Raw genomic sequence first — 23,997 nt, 5'->3', positions numbered from 1 at the left:
TTTAAAAGCCATCTTGGAGCCTGAATCGAATGGCTTATTTATCTTCACTCATAATTTAAAAAGATTTTGGGAGTCCAAACTTTACTCTATCATAGAGCTCCCTGTATATTTGTCTCTATAACACACCTCTTTCTCTGAAAAAAAAAAGAGAGAGAGAGAGAGAAATTCCTGCTCACACATGGAGATTTCCAGAGCAAATAAGAAAAATAATTATTCCCATTGCTCCCTTGGATGTATTTTTAACTGTTTTATGATCCATCTTACGGAATTGTTAGTAAATGCCACAAGATTAAATGTCATTAATCTCTTTGTTAATCATGCCATAGAATCAAAAAGCCTTTAGACTGTTATGTATTTAGATCATAGAATAAAATGACATGCATTTATAAAAACTTTTTAAAAAGTAACCTATGAATAGTTTTCAAAATAGAACTGCTACCCGCCGATCCGTGTGTCTCCGTCCCAAGATCCACTGGCGGTCACGCACGGGCCGCAGGTACCGTCACAGAGTGCGCCGCCCACACCGGCAAACATCACTCGTAATGACAATTCAGAGTGTCGCCCTGGCTCACTGCTCTTACTGGACGCCTTGTTTCCCACACATCCGAGTTACATTCATTTTCAGGAATTGGCCCAAACATGACCCCTTTATGGCTGCCACCTGTGCCCCAGGACCCTCCCTCTGCATCCGCACCCAGGGGGCCCACGCGACAGACACCACGGCGGACAAGCGCCGATGAACACGCCAGGTTTCTCCTGGTACCTTGACTGTCTGAAAATTGTTTGTTTCTATTTAACGTCTCCTGCGTTTGTATGTTGTGTCCTCACCCAGGTTCTGCAAGCTCGCGGCCGGGGCTGGGCCGCACACGTGGCTCCGCGCTTGCCCCCACCACGCACAGTCAGAAGGTCGGCGCCAGGTCTACTGGAAGCCGCTGTCATCAGCCGCAGCAAGTACCACACTTACAGACACGGGGGCCATCGAGTCCCTCCCATGGAATAAAAAGCTTTGTGCTTGGGCGTTTGTTTTCGTAAACAGTATGTATCTTTAATAATCTGAACCGTTTAATGAGTACGCCAGTCTGCTTTCTGTGATGACAGAGATAATAACAGTCTTCACTATAGGGCCCATAGGTTGGTGGAAGCTCCACACGACGTAGGGCAGGAGTAAAGCCTTCGGGGCGGCGTACACGTTAGCCAAGCACCAGGGGAGTCACGAACATCATCTTGGTGTTTTCCTGATCGTGTGTCTCCGTCAGTATTTCAATACACCGCATCCACAGCTCGGGCTTGCCTGGAGTGAGGGTCCTTGTCACTGAACACTCCGGAGTTTGGAACTTCTGAAAGGATGACTTTAGCAGTTGGTTCATCTCCACAACGTCCCCCTTCACGTTGGAGTTGGAAGGCGCAGAGCTGAGCGTCGGAGGCGCGTCCTCACGCCTTCACCTCGGTCCGCGCTCCCTGTCCCTCCTGACCCCTCCGTGGCTTCTGGTGTGGGAAACACTTCCCAGCACGGACAAGTTCCACATTTGGCATTTTGAGCTCTCGGAAGAGTGGGTTGTTTTATTAAGTGAAACAGATCTTCGTGTAAATTTTCCCAAAGGAGCCTCTTTGGTAAGAGGGACCCGGACGGGCCTCGGGGACTTGGTGAGGAGTCGTTCTAGGTGACGACGGAGCGTGCGGGTCTGACCCCCCTGTGGGCTGGTGGCTCTGCCTTACTTGCTTCCCACGAGGGTTCCGTGTTCTTCTCTACTTCACTGGGGTATCGTGAGGAAAATATTTAGCTCATTCTTTCGGATTGGGGAAGATCATGCGCCGTTGGGTACTGTGGTAAAAACTCAGTGTTTGTCGACTTGTGAGATCTTGTGTGTGATTTGGGGACAAAGGTGGGACATGGACTGCGTGACACAGCTTCACGGCTACGAGCCCGGGCCAGTCCAGCCTCCATCCCCCGGCTGTTGCTGCCGTGTACACACGGCTTCCTGAAGGGAAAGGTGAGACCGGAAGCCAGCGGGCCGGGGTCTTCCAGCATCAAGCCTAGCGATCCCAACTACAGACGCCGCACTTCCTCCGTCGGCACCGGGCAGGAGGATGAGGCCCAGTCCGACCGCGTCAGGAGAGGTGAAGCCGGAGCACTGCAGTCCTGGGGGCACATCCATTTTTGCATTCTCTCAGGACCACTCACCCACCATAATCACCTCAGTAGAATACTTGCAAAGTAAAATAAATTTATAGCCACAAAAGACGTAAAATCGAGAGAGACGCTAGCTTAAAACAAAGTTAGTTTTCAGCTACCTATGTGAGTTTCACGCGTGACCCAGTGATTTTTCAGGATGGCCCAGAAGCCTTCGATTGGTTGAATTCTAGGCAATTCAGCAGACCTCGGTAATCCTGGGTCAGACGCACCCGTCAAAAACAACAAACACCTCCTCCGTGTTTTCCCGGCTGCGGGAGTTGGGCCTGCGCCGTGCTCCTCGCTGCAAGAGCTCACCCAAACCAGGAGCAGGAGGTGCGTCCCTCCGGCAGGGGCCTGCCACCAGCATGGAGCCCCAGCACGGAGCAGGGACCCCTTTGCCGAGCAGCCCGGTGTGAGGACGGCAGACCCTGTCCTGTCGTGCCCGAAGCGAGGGGCTGAGGAAGCACAGCTCGGCCCCTCCCTTGAAGCAAGGGGCCTGGGACACAGAGCTAACCCACCTCTCCGGAGCCATCCGTGAACTCGGAGGAAAGCAGACGGACAGGAACGCCCTTCACCCCCAGACTGTTCCACATGGACTCTCTGTCACTGTCTAGGTTGGCCAGGGATGAAAGAGCTCACTGAGACAACAGAAAGGACAATCAATCAATCAATCAATCAATACAATGGATAATAATGGGCGAAAATCCCCTCCAAGGAGCTAATTGGGATGAGACGTTTCCTAGTGTCATTGGTGGCATCCCGTCCAGCGAGGAAGCCGTCAGAGTGTGTGCAAGGTGTGCGGCATCAGAGCGGCGAGCAGACCGGCATGGGATGGTGTCCCCAGAAGAGCCCCTGAGATCAGCGAAGGAATCCGTAAGCAGTTTTCCTGAAAACGCAGGGTCGGGAGCCAGCAGGGAGTTGTTGCCCCGAAGCTCTCGCCGATGGCCGCCTTGGGCAGACTCCCCTGTCAGAGAATCTAAGTGGGAAGGAGTGCCCGGACAGGGGTCACGCTGGAGGATGAGGGGCTGGAGGTACCGTACTGGACGTTTTTTCATACCTAGAGGTAGACCCATTTTTCTAATGCTGATTGTCCAGCATTACATTTCAGGACTAATACTCTGAGCTGAAACAAATGATTCAGTCTGTGTATGTGGGGTTTAGAAGATGTAGAGCACATATGAACCCTGAGACACGTTCTGCATCAAACCCCCAGATTGTTGGTACCTGTGATAAGGAGTTACTTGTCACAGGCTGAGTATACTTTCCAACTTATGCAAAATTTAATGCCAAATGAAATGTTATGTATTAAAAACAGGGAGTCACCTGTAATCTCACAAATGTGACTGTCTTCCCTGCCATACTGACCCCTTGATCACGTACTGTTTTGATCATTAACTTTAAAAGTAGATGAACAGGTGGTGCAGCCCATTTGTAAACAGGTGTGTTAGCGCGTCCCTGGAGAACAGACACAACATTTCTTGGCTTGCACTACGGGTGTGGGTCTCTTAGGGAAAAGGATTGTTTTTGAGCTAACAAAACCCCAGTAACAGCATATTAGCTAAAAAACAAAAAACAAAAAAAAAACAAAAAACCATCAAATCCAAAAACCAAAACACAACAGAAAACAAACCAAGCAAACAAAATAATTGGGGCAGTGAAACTACCTTCATTCTTATCCTTGGGACTATGAAAAGATACTGTTAGATTTATAATGCGAATCCTGTGGAAAATTCCAAGTATTAATTCAGGACCAAATGTGCCATGCTAACCAAAGAGCAAGTAATAAGTTAGTCTGAAACGCATCTGAGCAAACTGGTCGGAGCTCCTCTCCGGTTCCTACACGTGTCCAGCGTCAGCGGGCACCGCCCACGTGGTGCCAGCCCAGACGTCCGTTGTTAAGCAAAGACATGCAGCTTTTTGATGACTGAGCCACTTAAATTTTCAGACTCCAAGAGAATATAAAACACTAGTTCTAATCTGACTTTTCTTTCACAGGATTGAATCACAGATTCTTAATTCCGAAGCGATAGGTGTGTTCATTCGGGTCTGACTCAGTGGAAATGTGGCGGAGACTCCCCCGCACGGCCAGAGCTGCGTGACACTTTCCCGTCTGACCCGTCCTCCCCTCCTTCCCACGCGTCTCCGGCCCCTGAGCCCATGGATGACGGGGGAGGGGCTGGTGGTGAGCAGGACCCAGGGCTCTTCCCGCTTGTTTGGCAGCGCGGCCTCAGCCATTAATGCAGGGCTAGCCCACACTGTGCTCAGACGCTCTGTGGCTGATCTCTGGGACCAACAGCTTTGAAAGGTTCCAAAATTGCAAAATAGACACCTGACACTTGCCAACCCTCCTTCCTCAAAATAGCGTTTTGTTTACTGTTTTGCGCATTCTCAGGGAAGCAAAGACTTGCTTCGACTGCGGCTGCAGACCATAATGGGATGGCTGACGTCAAGACGGAGGCTGTGCTGAGTGAGGACAAGCATGCCGAACCCTCACAAAGTTGGGATTTCTAGCTTAAATTTTATAAGAAGGTGATAAACTCAAATCGCATATTTAATTACGTAGAGAAATAGGATTATACCAGGCCATGTAATTGAGAACTAATTTTCAGAATGATCGCCCAGATCCCTGAAGTACTAATCATCTAAGAAAGGGACATCAATGTTTACCCTATTCTTATGATTAAGTCAGAAAAGTGGCTTAATCTATTTCGAAACGTATTTAAGAAAAAGTAGGTCTGGAAGAATTTGAGATTACCCTTCATCCGAAATATACACTTATATTTAAGCTAAGTATGTGTTTGCATATAATCTACAAATATAATCTCTAACATATTATGTACACGACAGGTAACATGACATCTATATTGCGCACGTAGGATATCACAGTATTCTCTATGTTACATATACATATTTTATAGATTATACATGAACATACATTTACCAAAACTTATGCACACACACACACTGAGTCGTGTGGCTCGGAAGTTCAGCTGTCAGCCCCCTCTCTTTGGGCTCTTTTGATGTAATAGGTGCTCAGTGCACGCAGGTTGCACGAAGCGCTCAGTTATACGCTAAGAGGGAAGGAACAGCTGAACGGAAGGGGCCCTGCCTGCAATCGTCAACACCGACTTTGATGTTTTGGTTTTTTTCCCAGGAGAAGATGGTGAAGGTAGCCCCTGGGCTGCCCTCACTGTTACCGACTCCAGCTGGACTCTCACCTAGACTCTTCTAAAATGCAAAATCTAAACCTAATTATTAACGTGCCAGTAGGGTCCATGAGAAAGAGAACAAAAGAAAGAAGCACTACCCCCACAGCAGAGATCCTCCGGGGACAACATTTCCTCTGATCTTGAACCCTGAGTTAGTGTCTGCCCTAGACACAAGGGGTCTCAGCGTCAGCAGTTCATCTGAGCTCAATGGTGGGTGCCTCATACTTCTTTGGTGTGCACAGGCTTGGGAGAGCGCCACACTAGGCATGCATAGGGTTAAATCCATGCCACGCAACTTATTCACACCACAGTGGCCTCAGGAGCACTACACTTAAGCATAACAATTTACTCTTCTGATAATATACTCCAAGCCCAAAAAAAAGAAAAAAGAAAAAAAAGCTAGTGAAGAAAGGAATTTCCCTCAGAAAAAAGGAAAGAGAAGAAAAAAGGGAAAAAGCAGTAACTCTTGAGGATAAACAGCACATCCGTCCGTCCCTCTCTGGCAACTCCCACCGTCCACTGCAAACTACAGGACACAAGGTCAGCATAAATGTGAATTTAGAAAACGCACGTAGTTATGCCCTGTCACACCATCGGAACCTCTGAGTCCTTCAGTGTAACCATCTAGCTGCTGCGTGTGGGCACGGCCCAAACGGTCACTGTTTCCCGAAGGAAGCCAGCAGGTCTGTCTGCAGAGAAGCCTCGTCTGGGGAAAGCGACAACCGACTGGCATCCGCACATCCATCAGGACGAGCTCATCTCCCCTCCCTCGGGCCGATGATGATCCCCCCTCTTCCCTGCAACTAGTGATGAGCAGCACTTTCCGTGACCCAGACAACAAGCAGCTGGACGGACGCCAAAGGACCGTACATCCGTGGTCTACCGTGCCCTTTTTAATCAACTTCCTAATTAAAAAACGCCATGCTGGCACGAGGTATGAAGGGAGTAGGCTTGGGATATTTCACAAAATCGTACCCCCTAATCTGGGGCTTGTTGAAAATCTGTGTTCTTACAGATGTTTATGAGTTTTCCTGGTGCAGAGATAGAATCAATTTGCTTGTGCCTGGCCCTCAAGACGTATTAAATTTATCCTGAAGGAAACTGGTTTCTGGAAAGCTCTTGCCCAGATGCATTAGGCAGGTGGGAGTTTCAGGGAGCCAGAGGGTCCACTAGCAGATGCAGCATTGATTTCTGAATGTTCACCATCTACAGACAGCTCAGAGCAGACTCGATTTGATGGCTCTCTATGGGGTGCCCTGCAGACTCGATTATTTCCACAACCAGTCTGGCTAGCATTGTTTCATGGCGACAGTGCTCGTGCTCTCAGCTTCTGTTCGGATGGCACAGGCTGGAGGCATACATGTACCCGGGAAGGAGGAGACTGGGCCAAATTTAAAGTCAGTCTCTAAGAACTCCCCCTCCCTTTCAGGCTTGAGTGATGCAGTGAGCCCTGGGGCCGAGAGGTAATGCTGACTTTAAAAAAACCATTTTGTTGAGTGCCACTGAAATACATTATGAGCCCAGGTTGAGGGGCGGCGTGAAGCTCTCCCCAAAACAGTATCTGCCCCTAGGGATGGGAGAACGGACAAGGCACTAAGAGGAGCCCCCACCCCATAAATTATTAATTCAAGAATTGTTTGATTTAGAGATCTACACTGGACATTCCAAATCTGAAAATATCACAAGTAAATGTCTAATAATCTTCAGGACATTTTCTCTAAAGCAATTTGAGACTAGAGCAGCCAGACCTCAGTACAAAGCAGGCGGCATGTAATATTGAGCCCTAAAGTTCCTTCCAGCTCTCTCCACGAGTACACAAACATATCCAAAGCAGGTTCACACGGTACACGAATTAAGCCAACGGCCGAAGTACTGTCAGATTGCACACAATACTTTCACGCTGGGGTTTGAAAAACACATATCCACCCTCACTCGCAAAACCTTTGAAGAGATTGATCGAGTACTCCTGGGACTGCAAAAACACATCCGAGTACAGAATTTTAAGAAAAATAAGACCAAATAACCTCTTGAAAGAAAACTATTGACACCCATCTTCATTTACCATCCACGGGAGCCCGTGAAGAGACTGGCCTTGGGGCACCCATGGCACAGAGCAGACCCCACAGGGCAGACGTCGGCCCGTCTGCCAGCCCCTCTTCCCCAGTGAGGCAAAGAGGCTCTGGGTTGCAGCTAGTATTTTGGCACCTCATTGACTGCTCAAAAGATTTGTTATGAAAAGCTGCTTTTCTTCCAAAGTTGATCTTCAACCTTAGAGGTAAACCAAATAAATAATTAAACAAATAAAAATGAAGATGAGAAGGAGGAGAAGGAGGAGGAGGAGGAAGGCAGGCGGGTGGGCGGGCGGGCGGCCCCTTAGAAGCCACGCTCCCTCGCAGGTGTACAGCACCGCATTCTAGCTGTGGGACTTCATTCTTTCATTGTCTCTGAAGGCAAGCCCTTCCCAACTCCACAGTGCCTGAGAGCTAATGTGACAGATAGTGGCATACAGTGAGTCTGTCAAGTGGAAACTCATGACATAATTTTGGCCCTTAGAAAGAAGCTGGACGACACCTGTGAGGGCAGCCAGGCACAAAGGAAGACTGGGAGGTGTCTTGCCCGTGCTCCCTTCTGTTTGTAAACGGACACGTTGAGAGTAAAGACTGATGCTCATATTTGCCCCAAGAAAGTTATAACCCATCACCAAACTAAAAGGAGTTATTTTAATCGGGGAAAGCTTGACTCAGTAATAAAATGAAATACAGTGGGGAGAAATAGTGGAAACACTCATTTTCTCTAGATAAGAGTTCATGAATCTGAGAACAATTTGGTATTTAATACTGTGGAATTGAATAAAAAATGACACTGCTACTAGCAAATTAAAAAATATAATTAAAAAGATTATATATATATGCATTGATATAAAAATAGAGAATTCATCTATTACGCAAGAAAATAAAGAGCTCAGTGTGAGTGTTCAGAAACTTGCAGCACTAGGGGGAATGATCAAAGCCAAGTGACAGGGGCTTCCCACAAAGGGTTAATATGTTTCTGACACCTTGTATTTGAGGGTGAGTTTCTCTGTAAGAGAGTTGTTTTTTTATTATTCCTTTTGGGGAAAGGCATAGTTTTTTTAAAACAGAAGAAATGACCCTCCAGAAAGTTGAATTTTCTGTCAAATGGTTGCTGTCATTGTCTAAGGAAAGAGCTTAAGGAAAGCAACTCTTAAAAAAAGAAAAGAAAAGAAAACCTAAAAATAAAAGCAAAATAAAATCCTGAAGTGATTTGCTATATTTAAGAAACCATCAATAGGCACTTCAAGGGTAGGGATTCCTACTTGAGTTCCACCTTAGAAACATGAAAGAATTAGGTCAGTTAAAATGACAAGCTTGCCTTTTAAGGAGAGTAAAAATTATGAAAACAAGAGAGAACTATTTATCGGAGAATTCCCAGAGAAGGAAGTATTTCTAACTAGACAGTAAAACACCCCTCTTGCAGTATTACAGTCAGAGAATTATATAAGAAATGTATGTCAGAACTGGGATTCCAGCAGGCTCATACTTATCTCCCAACTCGGGAGACTGGTTTGTAAAACCAGTTTCCATTATTATTATTATTATTTCTTTCCCCGAAAAGAACCGAAAGTATCAGAGGCAGGGCTAATTTTTCTATTTCCTATCTGTGGATCCTACAGAATCAATACAAACTTGAGATCGATTTTCACAATTTCTTGTAAGTTGCTGGTTAAATTAGCCAAAAATCCTCTTCCAGCTAGGAACAATATATACCAGGCAAAACCAATTATGCCTGAGCTTGAACTGAAACCGCGTTAGCTCATCCTCCTGGTCTGCATACACTGTTCCAGAAAACATTAATTAAACACCTTGAATCATGGCTGCTGTAAAGATCTGAAAGCAGTCATCTCCTTCCGGGGAATTCTCACTTGCAGACACAGGCATGGGAAGACACATCAAGCAAGTACCCCAAAGCCAGCCGCAGAGGACGGTTCTTTTGTTGCTGACCAGGAGGAGTTGAACTTTGCTCCACTTTGGGGAGCGCAGCCACCGCTTGGCAACAACAAGGACAGGACATATTTACCTGCAGGGAGCATCAGAGAGAAACCTGAGCCACCGCAAAACAAAGTGGTCCAGATGCATGGTCTGCCTCTGCGGGGCTGCAGGGCTGCAGGCCCCCGGCTGCTTTGGCTAGGCCGGCTCCTGCCAAGCAGCCGTCCCCACGGCGGCCACCCTGCCTTCCATCTTGGGGACTCACCCAGAAAATCCCGCACCCTGCTCCAGGACTCCAGAACTCTTGCAATGCTCCCGAACGCTCACCGTTTGTTCCGCATTCATCCAATCAACTCTGCACTGCACATCTTCCTCCACCGGCGCTCAGACGCCCGGCCGCCGCTCATCTGTATGCTAATTATTTTGCCACATGGACAAAAGTAATAATGCTTTCAGACAGGAAACTAACAGGCCTGAAGTCGAAGATGGAAATTAATAAGTTGACACCACTAAACGCCGGCCAGGCTGTCACGCGTGCCGCGCTGCCTGGTGGAGGGAGCCGAGCCTCGGCGGCCGGGCTGGGCGTCAGGCAGCGGCTCCCGGGGAGGCCGTGGCCGCGGAGCAGCACCAGCCGCCTCCGACTTACCCTGTGGCAGGCTGCATCCTCTAAGCACTACAAAACATATCCATTTCCCCCAGTCCTAGCACGGGAGGGAACTTCAGCGCTGAGCTAGCTATTTTTCAAGTGATAGCTGTGGATTAAACCGGTGATTTCTAACCTTCCTGTTTATTAAGCCTGCAACACAGTCAGACAAGATTGGGGATGCACGCTGTATGCTTCTTACATTGTACCCACAGGCCCCTAAATCTCTAGAGCTGAATGTGTATCATGTGCGGTGCCGTATTCAATGTAATAGATGAGAACTAGAAATACCAGAGTCAGTCCGGGAGCCGTGGCCGGCTTAGGCAGTAGATCTCAAATTACCTCCCACCATCATGGATGTTATGGCAAATTCATGCTGTGGCTAAAGAAATCTCACCAAGTCAGCTGCACCCACAATACTGTACACGGTACTACTGCTCAGCATCGAAACAAAACCAGAAGAGGTTCCAACCTGCCCTGGCGCTTCCGATGGGAGAACAGTTACTCAAGAGTTAACTGGAACGGACTCTCCTGAACCTCTCCGGGGCTGCCAACCACACTCCGTGCTGCTTCAGTGGGAGCTCCTTTTATCACTTGCTCTTAAAACAAAAGACATAAAACTATTTCTCCAAGAAAGTTAACACATCATCAGCCTCTCGGTCTTGTTTGAAGGAAAGAAAATACCCCAAAAAGTTCTATCTGAAAAGGCAAGACCAAATAAGATTTCAGAAATACAAAATGGAACATAGATATATGACTTTCATTAGCATTTTTCTGGTTAAAGAAAAAGTGCTGATTTTAGAGATGGCTTCTTGAGTCAGGCAATAAAGGCTTGGGTCCAGCAGCGACTCCACCAGCACACTTCCTGCAAACCTCTCTGTTCTAACACTCACCACTATGAGAGTGCACACGAAATCACAAAGGCTACTTAGCACCTCCCACTCCTGCCCCTGGACACTAGCCTTGCAGACACAGACTTGTGTTTCATGACAACTCCAGCGGCACGCAGGCACCTGGGGCGCCTGCCCACAGAAACCTGATCCTGCAGGACTAGATCTGTTGGAGAAAGAGTCCATTGTTGGCTCCTGTACACACCAAACCATGCGATTTTAGGAAGTTTCAGAATCTGTCATCACATAAGAGCTGCAGATCGTCAGGTAGGCAAGCAGACAACTATTTGTTCAAGTACTTAAGAGACCAGGTGAAATAATTTCCAACAGCTGGAAGTTGCAACCACCACATACATCCCAAGCAACCTTTAAATAGAAAGAAAGGGATACCTTTTTTGCAGAGGAGTTGGTGGCCATGAAGCGAAATCCCGCTCCGCAGTCTATTTCCCCACACATGCAGGGCTATTTCCGCTGTGGAGAGCCCCTGGCACGTGTTGCTCGCTCTCCCCTATGCATCCCTGCTCCACGGGCCCGCGCCCTCCGGCGCCGGGCTGTCAGCTCGCCGTGCTCAGGGAGAGTCTAGGGCAGAGTCGCCAGCACTGATGAGGCACTGCAGACTTTCCACCGCGCAAGGCGCCCACTGTGGCTTCCGTCGGGGACAGCACTCAAGTCTGAAGTTACCAAGAACCCCCCATTCTGGCTTTCCGAGGCGATTCCTCTAAATCCCGAGCCTGTCGCCTTGCGTGCTGAGCGCAGACGTGCTGGTTGCTACAGAGCCCACCGTGCCTGTTCCACCCAGCCCTGCTGGAAACCGCCGCAGTCTGAGAGCGAGAAAGGCTTTAGGACACCCTGTACTGCTCTCCCTCACAGCACAACACCCCGTACACTTGGACTAAAGCGTTTCCTCCCCCTCCCAACTTTTCCAATAATCACCACGTGGGGAGTAGGGATTTTTTTTTAAAGAGATACATTTTAGGAAAAATTTTCTAACAGAACAGCCCAATACAGCAATGCTTATCAGTATTGCTTCACATAACAAATAAGCATTTATGCGTTCTTTCTAGTCTTATAACACCTGGCTTACATCTTCTCTGCCATCTCGGATTACCTCCACGGATACCCTGAGGACTCATTACAATGTCAAAGCTTAAAACAGTCTCATTGTGAAAACAGGCATAGAAAAATCATTGTGTATGCTTGAACAATGCAGGTGTGAGAGAGCCAGCAGAAGAGAGGGAGGCAAAAACAGACAAACAGGAACAGAGTTAAAGAGAGAGGGAGGAAAGGGGAGGGGGGGAGGGGAGAGTGAGGGAGAGACGGAGGGAGAGGGAGAGAGGGAGAGAGAGAAGACAGGACACAAAGCATACTCCAAACTGAAACCATGTTGCATTGAAATAGAGCCCACTGATGGAAAACGTATAGCTGCTACCTTAGAATAATCTAATATCAGGAAAATCATACAATAAATTACCCCAAAGGTATTTAGTATTATTTCTTGTACCAGTTATGGCCATCGTGGACATTATTTCTAAAATGTAGTGTATGCCAATTTAAAATATCTTTTTTGAATATCAACCCATGTGGAACTTATATGTGCTTTATCCCTGCCACTTCAAAATAAAATGTAAAAAATAATTTTATACACACCTAATTTTAAGTTTGTGATATCCTTTCTCTTTAGTTTGGAACTGACATAGATCAATGCCAGGTACAGTGTTTTGAAGAATATACTGTGATGAAACTCGGCCGGCTGAACAATGTTAATCATTTGCAAGTTTTGTTCAAGTTTAGCCTCTATTACTGCTTCCTGAGGAATGCTACACGTATTTTTCAAAGAAAACAAAAGGAAGTCATTCGTGTAAAGGGCTTTTTAAACCACTGAACATAAGAAAGAGCATAATACTATTACAATCAAATTATAATAAGAAATAATTGGATTGTAAGAATTTATCAAAACTAAAGATCTTTCTTTCTGAAGCTACTATTCATCTGCTGCCTGGACAGACTTCTGGTGAGGCTTTGTATCAAGGCAGGCTTCATGGCTAAGTAGTAGGTGCAACTGGAAAACCTGGTTATTGGTTGGAACTGTAGCCCTGAACTCAAGAGGACAGCCTGATGAGCCATACTTCAGTGTCAGAGCAGGGCGGTCTGCACCAAAAAGTGTTTCATTAGTCCTTCTTATTCCACTGAGTGGGTTTCTTAACATAAATATTTAAGAGTAACTAAAATGTTAAGTTGTTTGAAGTTAAAAATATAGCCATCAAAATATAGAGTAAGTAAACAAAGTATTTTAGGTGATGTATTATGTTTCTGAAAGCAATGCCTCTCCTGCAAATCGGATTATCCTACAGGTAGAGCTGGAAATCTGGTTTACCCATGTGACTTTGAAAATATCATTTAGGCAACAAAGTAAATTTTTCAGAGAAAACTGATTTGGATTTTTAAATCACACATGTGAAATATTTCTAAAAAGAAATCAACAAATAGATTGTTAACTCTAAATTTTAAATATAGTTTTAACAAGTAGAAAAACTTTAAAAAGCCCTGAAGTTGCAAAATAACGTCTCTTTTCCCTAATCTATTGAAAATTGGCATAAAAAACAGACATAAAACATCAGACATATTCAGTGGTAAAGCATGAAATATAAATATTTTTCAAGACATAAAAGAATAAATAAATAAACAAGGTGGGTGAAAAACACAACAGGAACAATGAAAGCCCCACACTGAAAAGGATCCTTTTTGAAAAATACCCACATTTTCCTAAAATCATGCTTGTTAAATTTTACAATCCAAAGGGAAATTATGTGCTCAGATTCCTTTAGGAATTTTGGTACACCAGACATACGTGGTCACAAATTATGGGGCCTTCAGCTTTGATCTCAGCTTCTAACACAGATTTATGAAATCAGCCTAAGTTTTGCTATAGGATGCAAGTATAACTCAAGAGAAGTTGAAATTTGTGTTTCATGCATACTTTTTGCCTTCCTGGTTCATCTTGATAATCCTGACTCATCATTTCACAACTAGATTTTATCCATAATTACATAGATTGCCATTACAAAAAAGATTTTCCATTTGAAAAACATGTCTACCTAGGGTTTACAGTTTTTCGATTCACCATATGTACAGATGCAAGTAATTTTAATGAGATCATATGGTTGGTAATTTGGAAAGTAGGATAAAATATTTATGTGCAAAATAAAATACTAAGATTGCATGTCTTTTCTCCCACCATCTCCAAAACACCCCGTTGTGAGCATCAAGGCTCCCTTGCTTCTGCCTCAACCAGCACAATCATGGAGGCGAAGCAAGTGAGCCATGTTTCCTGGCCGTGAACTCGGGGAAGTCCGGCCGCTGGATGGACTCGGCCGCGGCGGACAGCTCCCGGTGCTGAAAGGGAAGGGGGAGAAGCCTCGCTCACAATGGCTCACTCAACCAGCCTTGAAAAATCACAGCAAAACTGAATGAGGTGGCAAGTGCTCGGGCTGAAGAGCACAGTCTGCAGAACAATGGCAGCCAGCTCCAAATCCCACTATAATCACATTAATGAGATTAATCAGTGAATTAGCAGCAGTCAAATGTCAGGGAGGCAAGGAAGAATCCAACCAAGATTGGTAATTAACTTTTTTTTTGGGGGGGGGGAGGGGAAAATCAACTATACTACCTCCTAGTTTTCTCAGCAGTTGACAATTTTCCTTTACAAATCTGAAGACTACGTGTACTGATCAAAAGGCAAGAAAAGCAGAATCCTTCATTTTATAATAGAGATCCAGGTATCACATTGCCATGCTTCAACCATAGTCCTCTGAGAAAAGTGATGTCACTTTAAATAATCTTCACAAACGATCAAGTTTTTATTATTTCGAACTTTCTAAGTATGTAATTAAGAATTAAAATGCAATCATTTCTGTGATACTCAAGCAAAATATAAAAAAATGGCTGATTAAAAAGGATTACATAACAGCTGCTTTGCTTATGAGTAGTCTGTGATACTGTGGCAAGAGTTTTTTAAAAAGTGCCATCAAGTAAAAAACTATTATACAAACATATCAACACTCGTCTATTGTCTTTAGTAAAGAAAATATGTAACTACAGTACAACCTCAAGGAGAATTTCAACCAGTAACCTATTGGGCTTGAGATCATAGAATCATACCCTTTCCTTCAGGTCAATTAGAAAAAATAAACTTATTTTTTCCTAGAATGTGTCACTTAGAAGTGTGTATAATATATGATCAACACTTTGTATTCAAAGTTCTGAAGAGATGAAAACTTGCAGGAATGCACTGGAACTTTGCATTTTTTATCCCTTTCAAAAAGGAATATTGTACAGAAACACTTTTTAAAGTAATCACATTTTTATCTGCAGGGAGATGTGCTCTATTTATCATTTAAAACCTGCATAGCTTTTATGAAGTTGAACAATTAGAAAGACTCCCTTGTGCCTATAAGAGTGGTGGTAGGGTTCTTTTGTCTATAAAGTTAATTTTGTTCAGTAAAATGCACTTTAACATAAAAGCTCTTATAAAAATATTTTTGCTCAAAGTAAACAGATAACTTAAAAATTTTATTGATTATATGGTATGGTTTTAGTGGCAAAAGAAATTGTCATGGATAATTTAATACTAAATTCAAAAGCAGTGCTCTATATTTTGTTTGTTTGCCTATGACTGTTTGCCTATATACTTATTTCCTTATTAATGTCTATCTTGAAACTAATGTTTGCAGTTCGAACTTCTAGTTTATATACTTGAGTTGCTTTAGAAGACATATTTCTGTTACAACTGAAATAATGTTTCATCACTATCAACTTTGGACATTTAGGTTATAGTTAAAAATCTTTGAGTTTCTCAGTTTAGACAATGTAAGTCAACTTCCTTACCACGAGGCAAAGGGAACATCACACCAAGAATATCTCATGTTTTCCCAGCCTTTGAAACAATGCTCTGCTGTGTTTGTAATGGAAAGGAACCCAGGAAAGTCTCTGGGAAGTTTTTGTTTCAGTCTCAGCAAATCATCCAAGGATTGTCCATGCAGTTTCTTAAATAAACAACATCACAGTTAAGGCATGCATCTCAGTACCCATTTTGCTGTGAAGAGAGACTTCTGTGGATTGCAAACTCTCTCGCGCAGGAGCATCTCAGCTCTGAGCCATGCTGTAAAAACAACTTAGAAAGGAGCAAACAATGGATACTGCAGCCGCAGCCCTCAGCGTCCGGCAAGAGGCTCCCTGTCCGCCAAGCGCACAGAACTCACCTAACGAGGACCACACACCCCACAGCATGGCCACAACCGCTCCCGAGTTAAAGACCAACCAGCTCAATGCTGTTAACTGTGCCGGCTCAACAGACACCAGAAGAAAAGAAAACCCTTTCCACCGCACGTCTGCAAGAGGATGAGGAATACGCCTACCACCGAGATGCAGAAAAGGCTGCTTTTTGTCTTCAGTGACTACTGACACCGCAACCCATAGTCCAGGGAAGAAAACATAAAATAAAATACACCCACCAACAACGCGTAAAAAAATCAGGGGGCTTCCAGAAGGCTGCGAGGAAAGCTCTCTCTCTGCTTAGTGTGCGGTAGCTTAGGGGAAAAATGTCGCCCGGGCAGGACTGACAAATACAGTGCCATCGGCTCGCGGGCCGGAGGGATCTGTTTCACTTCCACATGCGTCCCCTGATGCACACACTCCCACTCATGCTCTCGATATGCTTTTTTTTCTCCACATTTTTTTTTTCACGAGCTCCAAATCCCCGGCATATGACCTTCTGTTAAATAGATAAAAAAAAAAATTGCTTATCAGTCATGCAAATGAGGCTGAATTCATTTTCCACAACAGATGGCCTCATAGATAATGATGATGGAAGAGAGAAAATTGAATGTCTCTCACAAGGTGGCCATGGCAACCGAGAGCAGAATAATATCAATAATAAGCTCACTGCATAATAAGGTTGTCAATCCCACAAATCAAAGTCTCCAGCTAAATCAGGTACACCACCCCAGCTAGTTACCAGGTAAAGATATATATATATATATATATATATATATATATATATATATAATGAAGAAAACTAGAATTTCAAATTTCAAGGCATTCTATGGAAATGCGCATGTGTGTGTATGTATGTGTGTGCACGCGCGTGTGTTCCATCGGAGGCGGGTGGTTTGATAATGAAATGACAATGTGACATATTTTTTCTTTATTTTTGCTTCATTATATTTTCTGTAGTGGACTTGGTTTCGGGAAGGATTTTTAAATAGCCATATTGAAATCTGGAATGTGGAGTGTGGAATCTCCTGCCTCCTCCTCTCCCCCGCACTCCCTGTCTGATGTTCTGTGCTGCCCTGATGCAGTGGCAGCTCGCCTCAGGCTTCCACCTTGGCTCCCAGGGGGACATCCTGCAAAATGAATCAGCAGCCATCCTGAGCAGGCTGATTAAAATGAAAATGGCAAGGCACATGTCTGGGCGGAACTGGAGCTCGGCTTTGCTGCCTGTCTGGCAAGCATGCTCAATATAGCTCTTGCTAATAATGGCTTACTGCCTTTCGCTTTTTAAAAAGGTATCGCCCTTTTTCCCCTTAACCGACTGGTGTTGGAGTGTGTGTGTGCGTGTGGGTGGGTGGGTGTGCGTGTGTGTGCGTGTGGCCGTGGGGGGGGATGGGAGGGGTTGTTCGATTCTGCTCATTTTCTGCTGCTCCCATGCCGACTGCCTGCCTGACAACACCACTATTGTAAAACTGAACTTACCTCTGTCATTCTTTTGGGGAGGGAAGCGGTTGATAAGTCTCGGGGTAAAAGGGCCAGTTATAAACTCAAGCCGCCTGAAAGACCGAGTCACCATTTTACACCTCGATACAATAATTTCTAACTGAATCCGAGGCAGCAGACCTCCAGAGAACGGGAGCTGCTTCACAGGCTCACAGTTGGACGCTGAAATGCAACCTATTTCTGTTTCAAACATTTGCAACCAACCTGCTACTGTATCCCCAGATATTATGCAACACAAAGCCTCCAAAATAGGAAAATGAGAGCTGACTGACTGATGCAATAATCAAACGAATTTAATAAAAATAAACCTCTGACTTTTTTCTCAAAATTCTCAGGCACATTAATATTACCCTCAAATAAGCTATATTTTTCAGTACCTCTGTCAAATTTTTCTGGTTTTTAAGGCATTCTGGAAATTATAAGATTATCATCTCTCATAAAAATGGCTTAGAAATTAGAACCAAGGGTTTTCCTGAATTCATTATACTTTTTTTTTCTTATACATTTTTTTCTAAGCTACTAACAATCTTTCAATTTTGCTGTCTTAATTTCCCTTATTGATTCCTTCTGGTAACAAACACGTGATGTGTGTGTGTGCGCGCGCACTCATTTTTGCCTTCAGTAATTCTTCTCCCCGAAATTTGATCTTTTTTCTCCTGTGCTCCAGCCCTGCTGCTGTGGTGTGAATCAGAAATCAATAGAGCTGCCCTAATGGAGACTCCACTCGGCACGCGGCAGAGCAGCTGCAGGCGCCCCCTCCCCACCTCCTCCCTCCCTGCCTCCCTGTCTCTCTCTCCCTCTCTCTCTCACACACACACACACACACACACACACAACTAATGACGTCTGTACAGCTTTTTCAGCTGATTGGGCAGCACATCGGATGTTCTGTGGAGCAAAGAATAGGAATCATTTACAGTCGGTGGAAAAAAAACGGGAGCATGTATTCTCCTGTGTCTCAGACACTGATCCTGAGCTCCCCAGACAAGCAGCCACGGATAAGGGACAGTTCTTCAAGTTATATGGTCACTACAGAGGGAAGGAATACTCCAAAATGGTTGTAGAAGGAACTGTAGCACAATGGGTGTGTTTCCGTTTTATAAAAGACAAAGCATTTCTCTAAAAAGAGCAAGCAGAATAAAATGTATATAAAATTTGTATGTTTAGGTCAAATCATGAATTCCTTTGCACTGCTTTTAAGGATTTGAGTATGCAATGTAACATTATTTTATAATACTTCCAAGTGCTCTTTTAAAAATGAGGTACAAATGAATGTATGTGTGCGCACACACACGGACACACAGTTCACTTGTTTCTCTGCCTTAGCTTAGCTCTGTTAGCAGTAAGATCAATTTTCTTAGTTAAAATTTATTCCCACGTTTATCTTATAATAAGAAATAAATAAATCTCTGAAGGATACTATGATATTTTAAACCACCGGCTTACATATGTGGCTATGTTCCTTAGACATAGGTACATGTCTACGAAGATACACAGTCTATTGGGTAGAGGACGCCTGTACATATGGAAGCATGTGCGCATGAACACGTGTGCACACACGCAAGCACAGGCACCATATTGTTCCAACCGCTCTTGGTTACCGGGCGCTGTAGGTCTATGTCACTGGGAGGACGGGGTGATGAGCGTCGGTGAGCGAGGCCCTCGTGCTGGCTGGCCATGAAGGAAAGGTGTTCTGGAGTGTGCGGCGTCGGGAGCGCCCTCCCTACCACAGCGTCAGTGTCTGCTTCTTACCGGTGGCAACCGCCCGGCTCCAGTCCGGCTCCAGAGCAGCCCCTGTGCTCCTTCCATACAGCCCTTGCAGGACTGACACTCACATGGCTTAAGAGGAGGGGACATGTAAAGGGGTCATGAAGCCACAGAGCATGCAGACAAGCATTCTGCAGTTATGTTGTAGGTACACTTAATACATTAAGATTTCTTTAAAAATGCATTCCAGGGCTCTGCAGTAGGATACATCAGGACCAGGGAGTACCCCAATGACTATTTAAAGATCTTACTGTATTTCACAATCAAACCATACAATGCATCATTTTGCTTCCAAACATCTATCATACTCTTCCTTAAATTATTTCTAATATAGTATGTTGCCTTTAGATTCATTGCTTTTCTGTATTAGCAAATGTAGCTTGTAGCTTATCTTATTAATTAATCAATAGTTTATCAATTAACTTCTTTGCAAGAGGAAATACATATGCGGCACCTTTTAATTGTCATGTCCTCCAATTTAATACAAAAGAAAATAAATTCCAGGTGCTGTTGTGTCTTGAACTATAAACACACAGGCAATACACAAGGGTGTGTTGCAGCTACTGGCCGCATGCCCTGGTCTCTCCAACCAACAGCGACTGGATCTCTGGACCTGTGGCCAGAGTCGGTCTCAACATGATAGGTATCTACATGGGACTTGACCTTTCTTCGGACGCCATGTTTCACACCAAGGCAATGGATGGGGACCAGATCTCCCTGTAAAGCGTGAGGATGACCTTTCTGAGTTTGGGTACAGGAAGCTCAAGACACTGTCCCTAAATATCTTCTTTTTAACTTTATTACCTTTCTTCAGAATACGTCTGCATCAGTGACGGAACGGTGTGATAGGAAAGGAAGTCTTGGACTAACTGAAGACAGTAGCAAATAGGAGAAATCATCACAACGGGGTAGCAAGCCATTAAAACCTGGAGCTCAGACACCCCCACTCCCCGTCCTCTCCCCCACACTAGGGATGACATAGCCGACCCCCGACTCCCCACCCCCCTATTCCATTAACAGTTGAACTTTCTGAATTAGGCTTGTATGAGATAAGAGCAACTTCAGGAATACACCACAACGATCGAGATGGGAAACTCACCTTCATCGCAGGGAATTAGTTTTAATCAAGCTGTGCACCTGTGGAATGTTACAGCAAACAGTAAGGACCAAGGTCTGGGTGCTTTACCTGAAAAATCAAGGGGTGAGAAAGAAATCTGGGGGTTGTAGCACAAAGAGCGGCACATCAAGTTTGTCGCAGGCAGACAGAAGTTGCTCGTGTAATCTCAGTGCACTGGGTAGAGCAGAAAGTACAGGCCATGAGCTTGGTGGGACTCATGGGTATTGCCTTGGAATCTGTCTTGGATTGACTATTCTACTGCATGTTAGTAGATCCTTGGGTTTTCAAAGCATTCCTGTTCAGACCTCTTGGCCTGATTTTATAGAGCTGGTCATTTGTCAAAATATATAGATATAAAGTGTTTCGAATATAACTCTGAGATTTAAGAGAGCAGTGGGAATTTAAGGTTTACAAGATTACAGCCAACAAACTAAGATAATCTATTAAATATACTTATTTCTTCTCCAAGTTCATAATTTTAAGAACATGAGCCACAATTTTATAAAACAAGTACTCTCCTGACCCATAGTCTCTGAATTCTCTACCATCTGGAGTCTTTGTATCACGTGTTCTCACCTGTAATCGTATGTTTAGTGCATCTACAACGACCCAGGATACTTGAGGAAGGAACACGTGCTTCTGCGCTCATGTGCTGTATGAGCAGGTGCTTCTCGCACCGACATAGATTCCCCAGCTCACGTAGATACCTCATCACTAAATTAAGAAATCAAGAGATGTGTTTTAGATCTTTTGCCTTATTTGGAATGCAATTATTCTTCATTGTACATACCTGGAACAGGTTTTGTATCAAAATCTGTAGGAAAAGAGAATCTAGAAAACCCACAGGTGCAGAGAAGATACTAGGGAAAAACAAGAGATAACATATTCCCTCATCCTCACTGCAGTAAACTTACTCATTCTCCTTGAGTTTCCAGGATTTGAGCTTCTTCCCAATATCCAGAACCTCAACATTTGAGTATCCTTAGTAAATAAGAACTGCCTCTTACTACAGATACTACAATTACTAGGTATTTTTTCCCCAACTTCTCTTAGAGCTAAGCTGTGGACACATGACTTACTACTTGCCATCATGATGTGCCCATCCCAAATTTGAACTCCAAGTTGGCAGCACAATGAAGTGTGGCCTTCAAAACCCCTTTCATGATAGTGGCGGCAGTCCAGCGCAGTTGACTTATGGAGAAGAAGGTCAGTGTCTCGTGCTCTGGTGATGGTGTCAGTATCCTGCCTGGACCTACCCTCCTGCATGTTTTTAGGCTGCCGAGGAGCAAGCCTCCGAGTCTGATGTTTCAGCGGTCCTGGCAGTTCTGCACCATATTCTCTTGTAACAAGTAATCTTAGTGATACATATATTGGTACTTAGAGTGTAGCAGGCAAGTCAAAATAGGATAAAGGGGAGTAATCAAGTCTCATTATTTCACTTGCAGAGAACATCCAGCAAGATGGGAACTTGCTACTTGTGATACATAGGATCAAAACAATTAAATTATCTGCTCTGGTCATACGGGAGGATTTGCTGGACTCAGAAGGGTGACAAAGGTCCTGTCTGATTTGCAGACCTGAAGTAACTTGATATCTGAGAAGAGGGGTCTGATGTGGACGCCATCATGAAGATTCCACGTTCTTCACTTGATCCTGGAAACGAGTAGATTCCCAGACCCAGGGCACTGAGAAAAGAGGTATCTTTGAAGAAAGACCTTGCAGTAACATCTCAAAAATAAACGATCCTTTCTCAGACAGAGCTGCAGCCATTTGTCTGAGAAATTACAGGCATCATTGGACACTGGCTTCACCTAGCTCCTGAGAACCCAGAATATCATTTGGCCTACTGGATAAAGTGGGGTCTTATGGGGAGGCGAGCCAGTGACACATTAGGTCAGTGAGGCCTTGAAGTCTCCCTTTGTTTCCCCCAAATTCCTAAGGATAGAGGTAAAAAATATCTATTCAATAATTGACAGAAGCTGTACCTTAGATCCATGAAAAATGGACTATCCACAGAATAAACCCAAAGCATGCTGTTTTGCTGGAGAAATCCCACATTATCATCACCAACAAAATCTAGTCTTACAGGATGCAATGATGGGCTTCTCATCCTGTCCCCTTCGATTCACTGGTGTGGCTAGTAGACCGAACAGGGCTCTTGGAGAATGGTGATGACACAGTAAGCTCAAGCCAGGCCCATAATATTCTACTCAAGCAACTCAACACAGCTCTAAACACAAGGAATTGGATTTTATCCCAATAAAAGAGACAGTTTTTCTTCTTATATTGGGAATAATATATCTTCATCATTTTGTCAGGTTAAATTAATTCTTCATTTTTTCAGGAAACAGAATCATCTTCCCACCCCTGCAGGACATGAGGCCAACCACTGTGGCAATGGCAACATGCTAGAAAGACCTAAAGGGGTGAGGAGTACCCATTCTAGATTTCTTGGCAAGGTTGGAGTCTCACCAGAGACCAGCAGACAAATACAGTGAAAGATACAGGAGTCTATGCCTTCCGAAGTTACGGGAGGTTTACTTATCTGGGACTTCCTAGGTTGTGTCCAGCAACAGAAGGAATCAGTGTTTTACTCTGTGCTCTCTGCTTTCTCTCTCTCGCTTGCTCTTTCTCTCTCTCTTTTTTTTTTTTTTTTTTTTTGGTTCTTCTGTTACTGGAGAAACAAACCAAGTAGGGTGTATGGTATTGGGAGTGGGGATCAATCTTGATCATTAAGGGGTACAGCAAGGAAGTGGGAATGAAATGTGAAAGGAGGAAAGGAATTTCTGGGCACCTTTCAACCACGCCAGTAAAGAAAGACCAGGGCCACCCCACGCAACAGGTTCAACCACGCCAGTAAAGAAAGACCAGGGCCACCCCACGCAACAGGTTCAACCACGCCAGTAAAGAAAGACCAGGGCCACCCCACGCAACAGGTTCAACCACGCCAGTAAAGAAAGACCAGGGCCACCCCACGCAACAGGTTCAACCACGCCAGTAAAGAAAGACCAGGGCCACCCCACGCAACAGGTTCAACCACGCCAGTAAAGAAAGACCAGGGCCACCCCACGCAACAGGTTCAAAAACGCCAGTAAAGAAAGACCAGGGCCACCCCACGCAACAGGTTCAACCACGCCAGTAAAGAAAGACCAGGGCCACCCCATGCAACAGGTTCTCAGGACCTACCTCTCTCAGTAAAGACATCAGGGGCCATTCTGTAAGATGCGTAATTGGCTCTCCTGGGTCTGGCTCACCTGGGCTGCAGGGCAGGAGGGGTATCATGAATATCAGTACGAGCAAAGGGAACGGAACATTGATCTGCACTTCCATTCCTTGCTTTGTCATATACATTTTATAAAATGTAATTAATTGTCTCTTTAGTCTCTCACCTGATTTTATCAAATTGGTGGTGGATAGTCTCTA

At 44.7% G+C, this 23,997-nt stretch overlaps 1 protein-coding gene across 11 annotated transcripts in view; it reads right to left on the bottom strand.

Annotated features, from left to right (window-relative positions):
* MYT1L (myelin transcription factor 1 like) overlaps positions 1-16,652 on the bottom strand; it is a 390,355-nt gene extending 373,703 nt beyond the window's left edge. For 2 of the 11 annotated variants that reach the window (XM_004745719.3, XM_013052873.2), the window contains exon 1: positions 16,430-16,648. The gene's annotated coding sequence lies outside the window, so the exon portion shown is untranslated. Of the gene's footprint in view, positions 1-9,651; positions 10,233-11,309; positions 11,794-16,429 lie in introns of those variants that run through there. The other 9 variants (XM_013052872.2, XM_013052863.2, XM_013052871.2 and 6 more) reach the window with 9 other exon arrangements.
* Between the last annotated feature and the right edge of the window lie 7,345 nt (positions 16,653-23,997).

This window comes from Mustela putorius, unplaced genomic scaffold (genome assembly GCF_011764305.1).
Source record: "Mustela putorius furo isolate JIRA1106 unplaced genomic scaffold, ASM1176430v1.1 tig00001618_pilon_pilon_pilon, whole genome shotgun sequence".
NCBI lineage: Eukaryota > Metazoa > Chordata > Mammalia > Carnivora > Mustelidae > Mustela > Mustela putorius.
The sequence above is the reverse complement of the archived record's forward strand: the minus strand, read 5'-3'. Positions and strand labels throughout refer to the sequence as shown.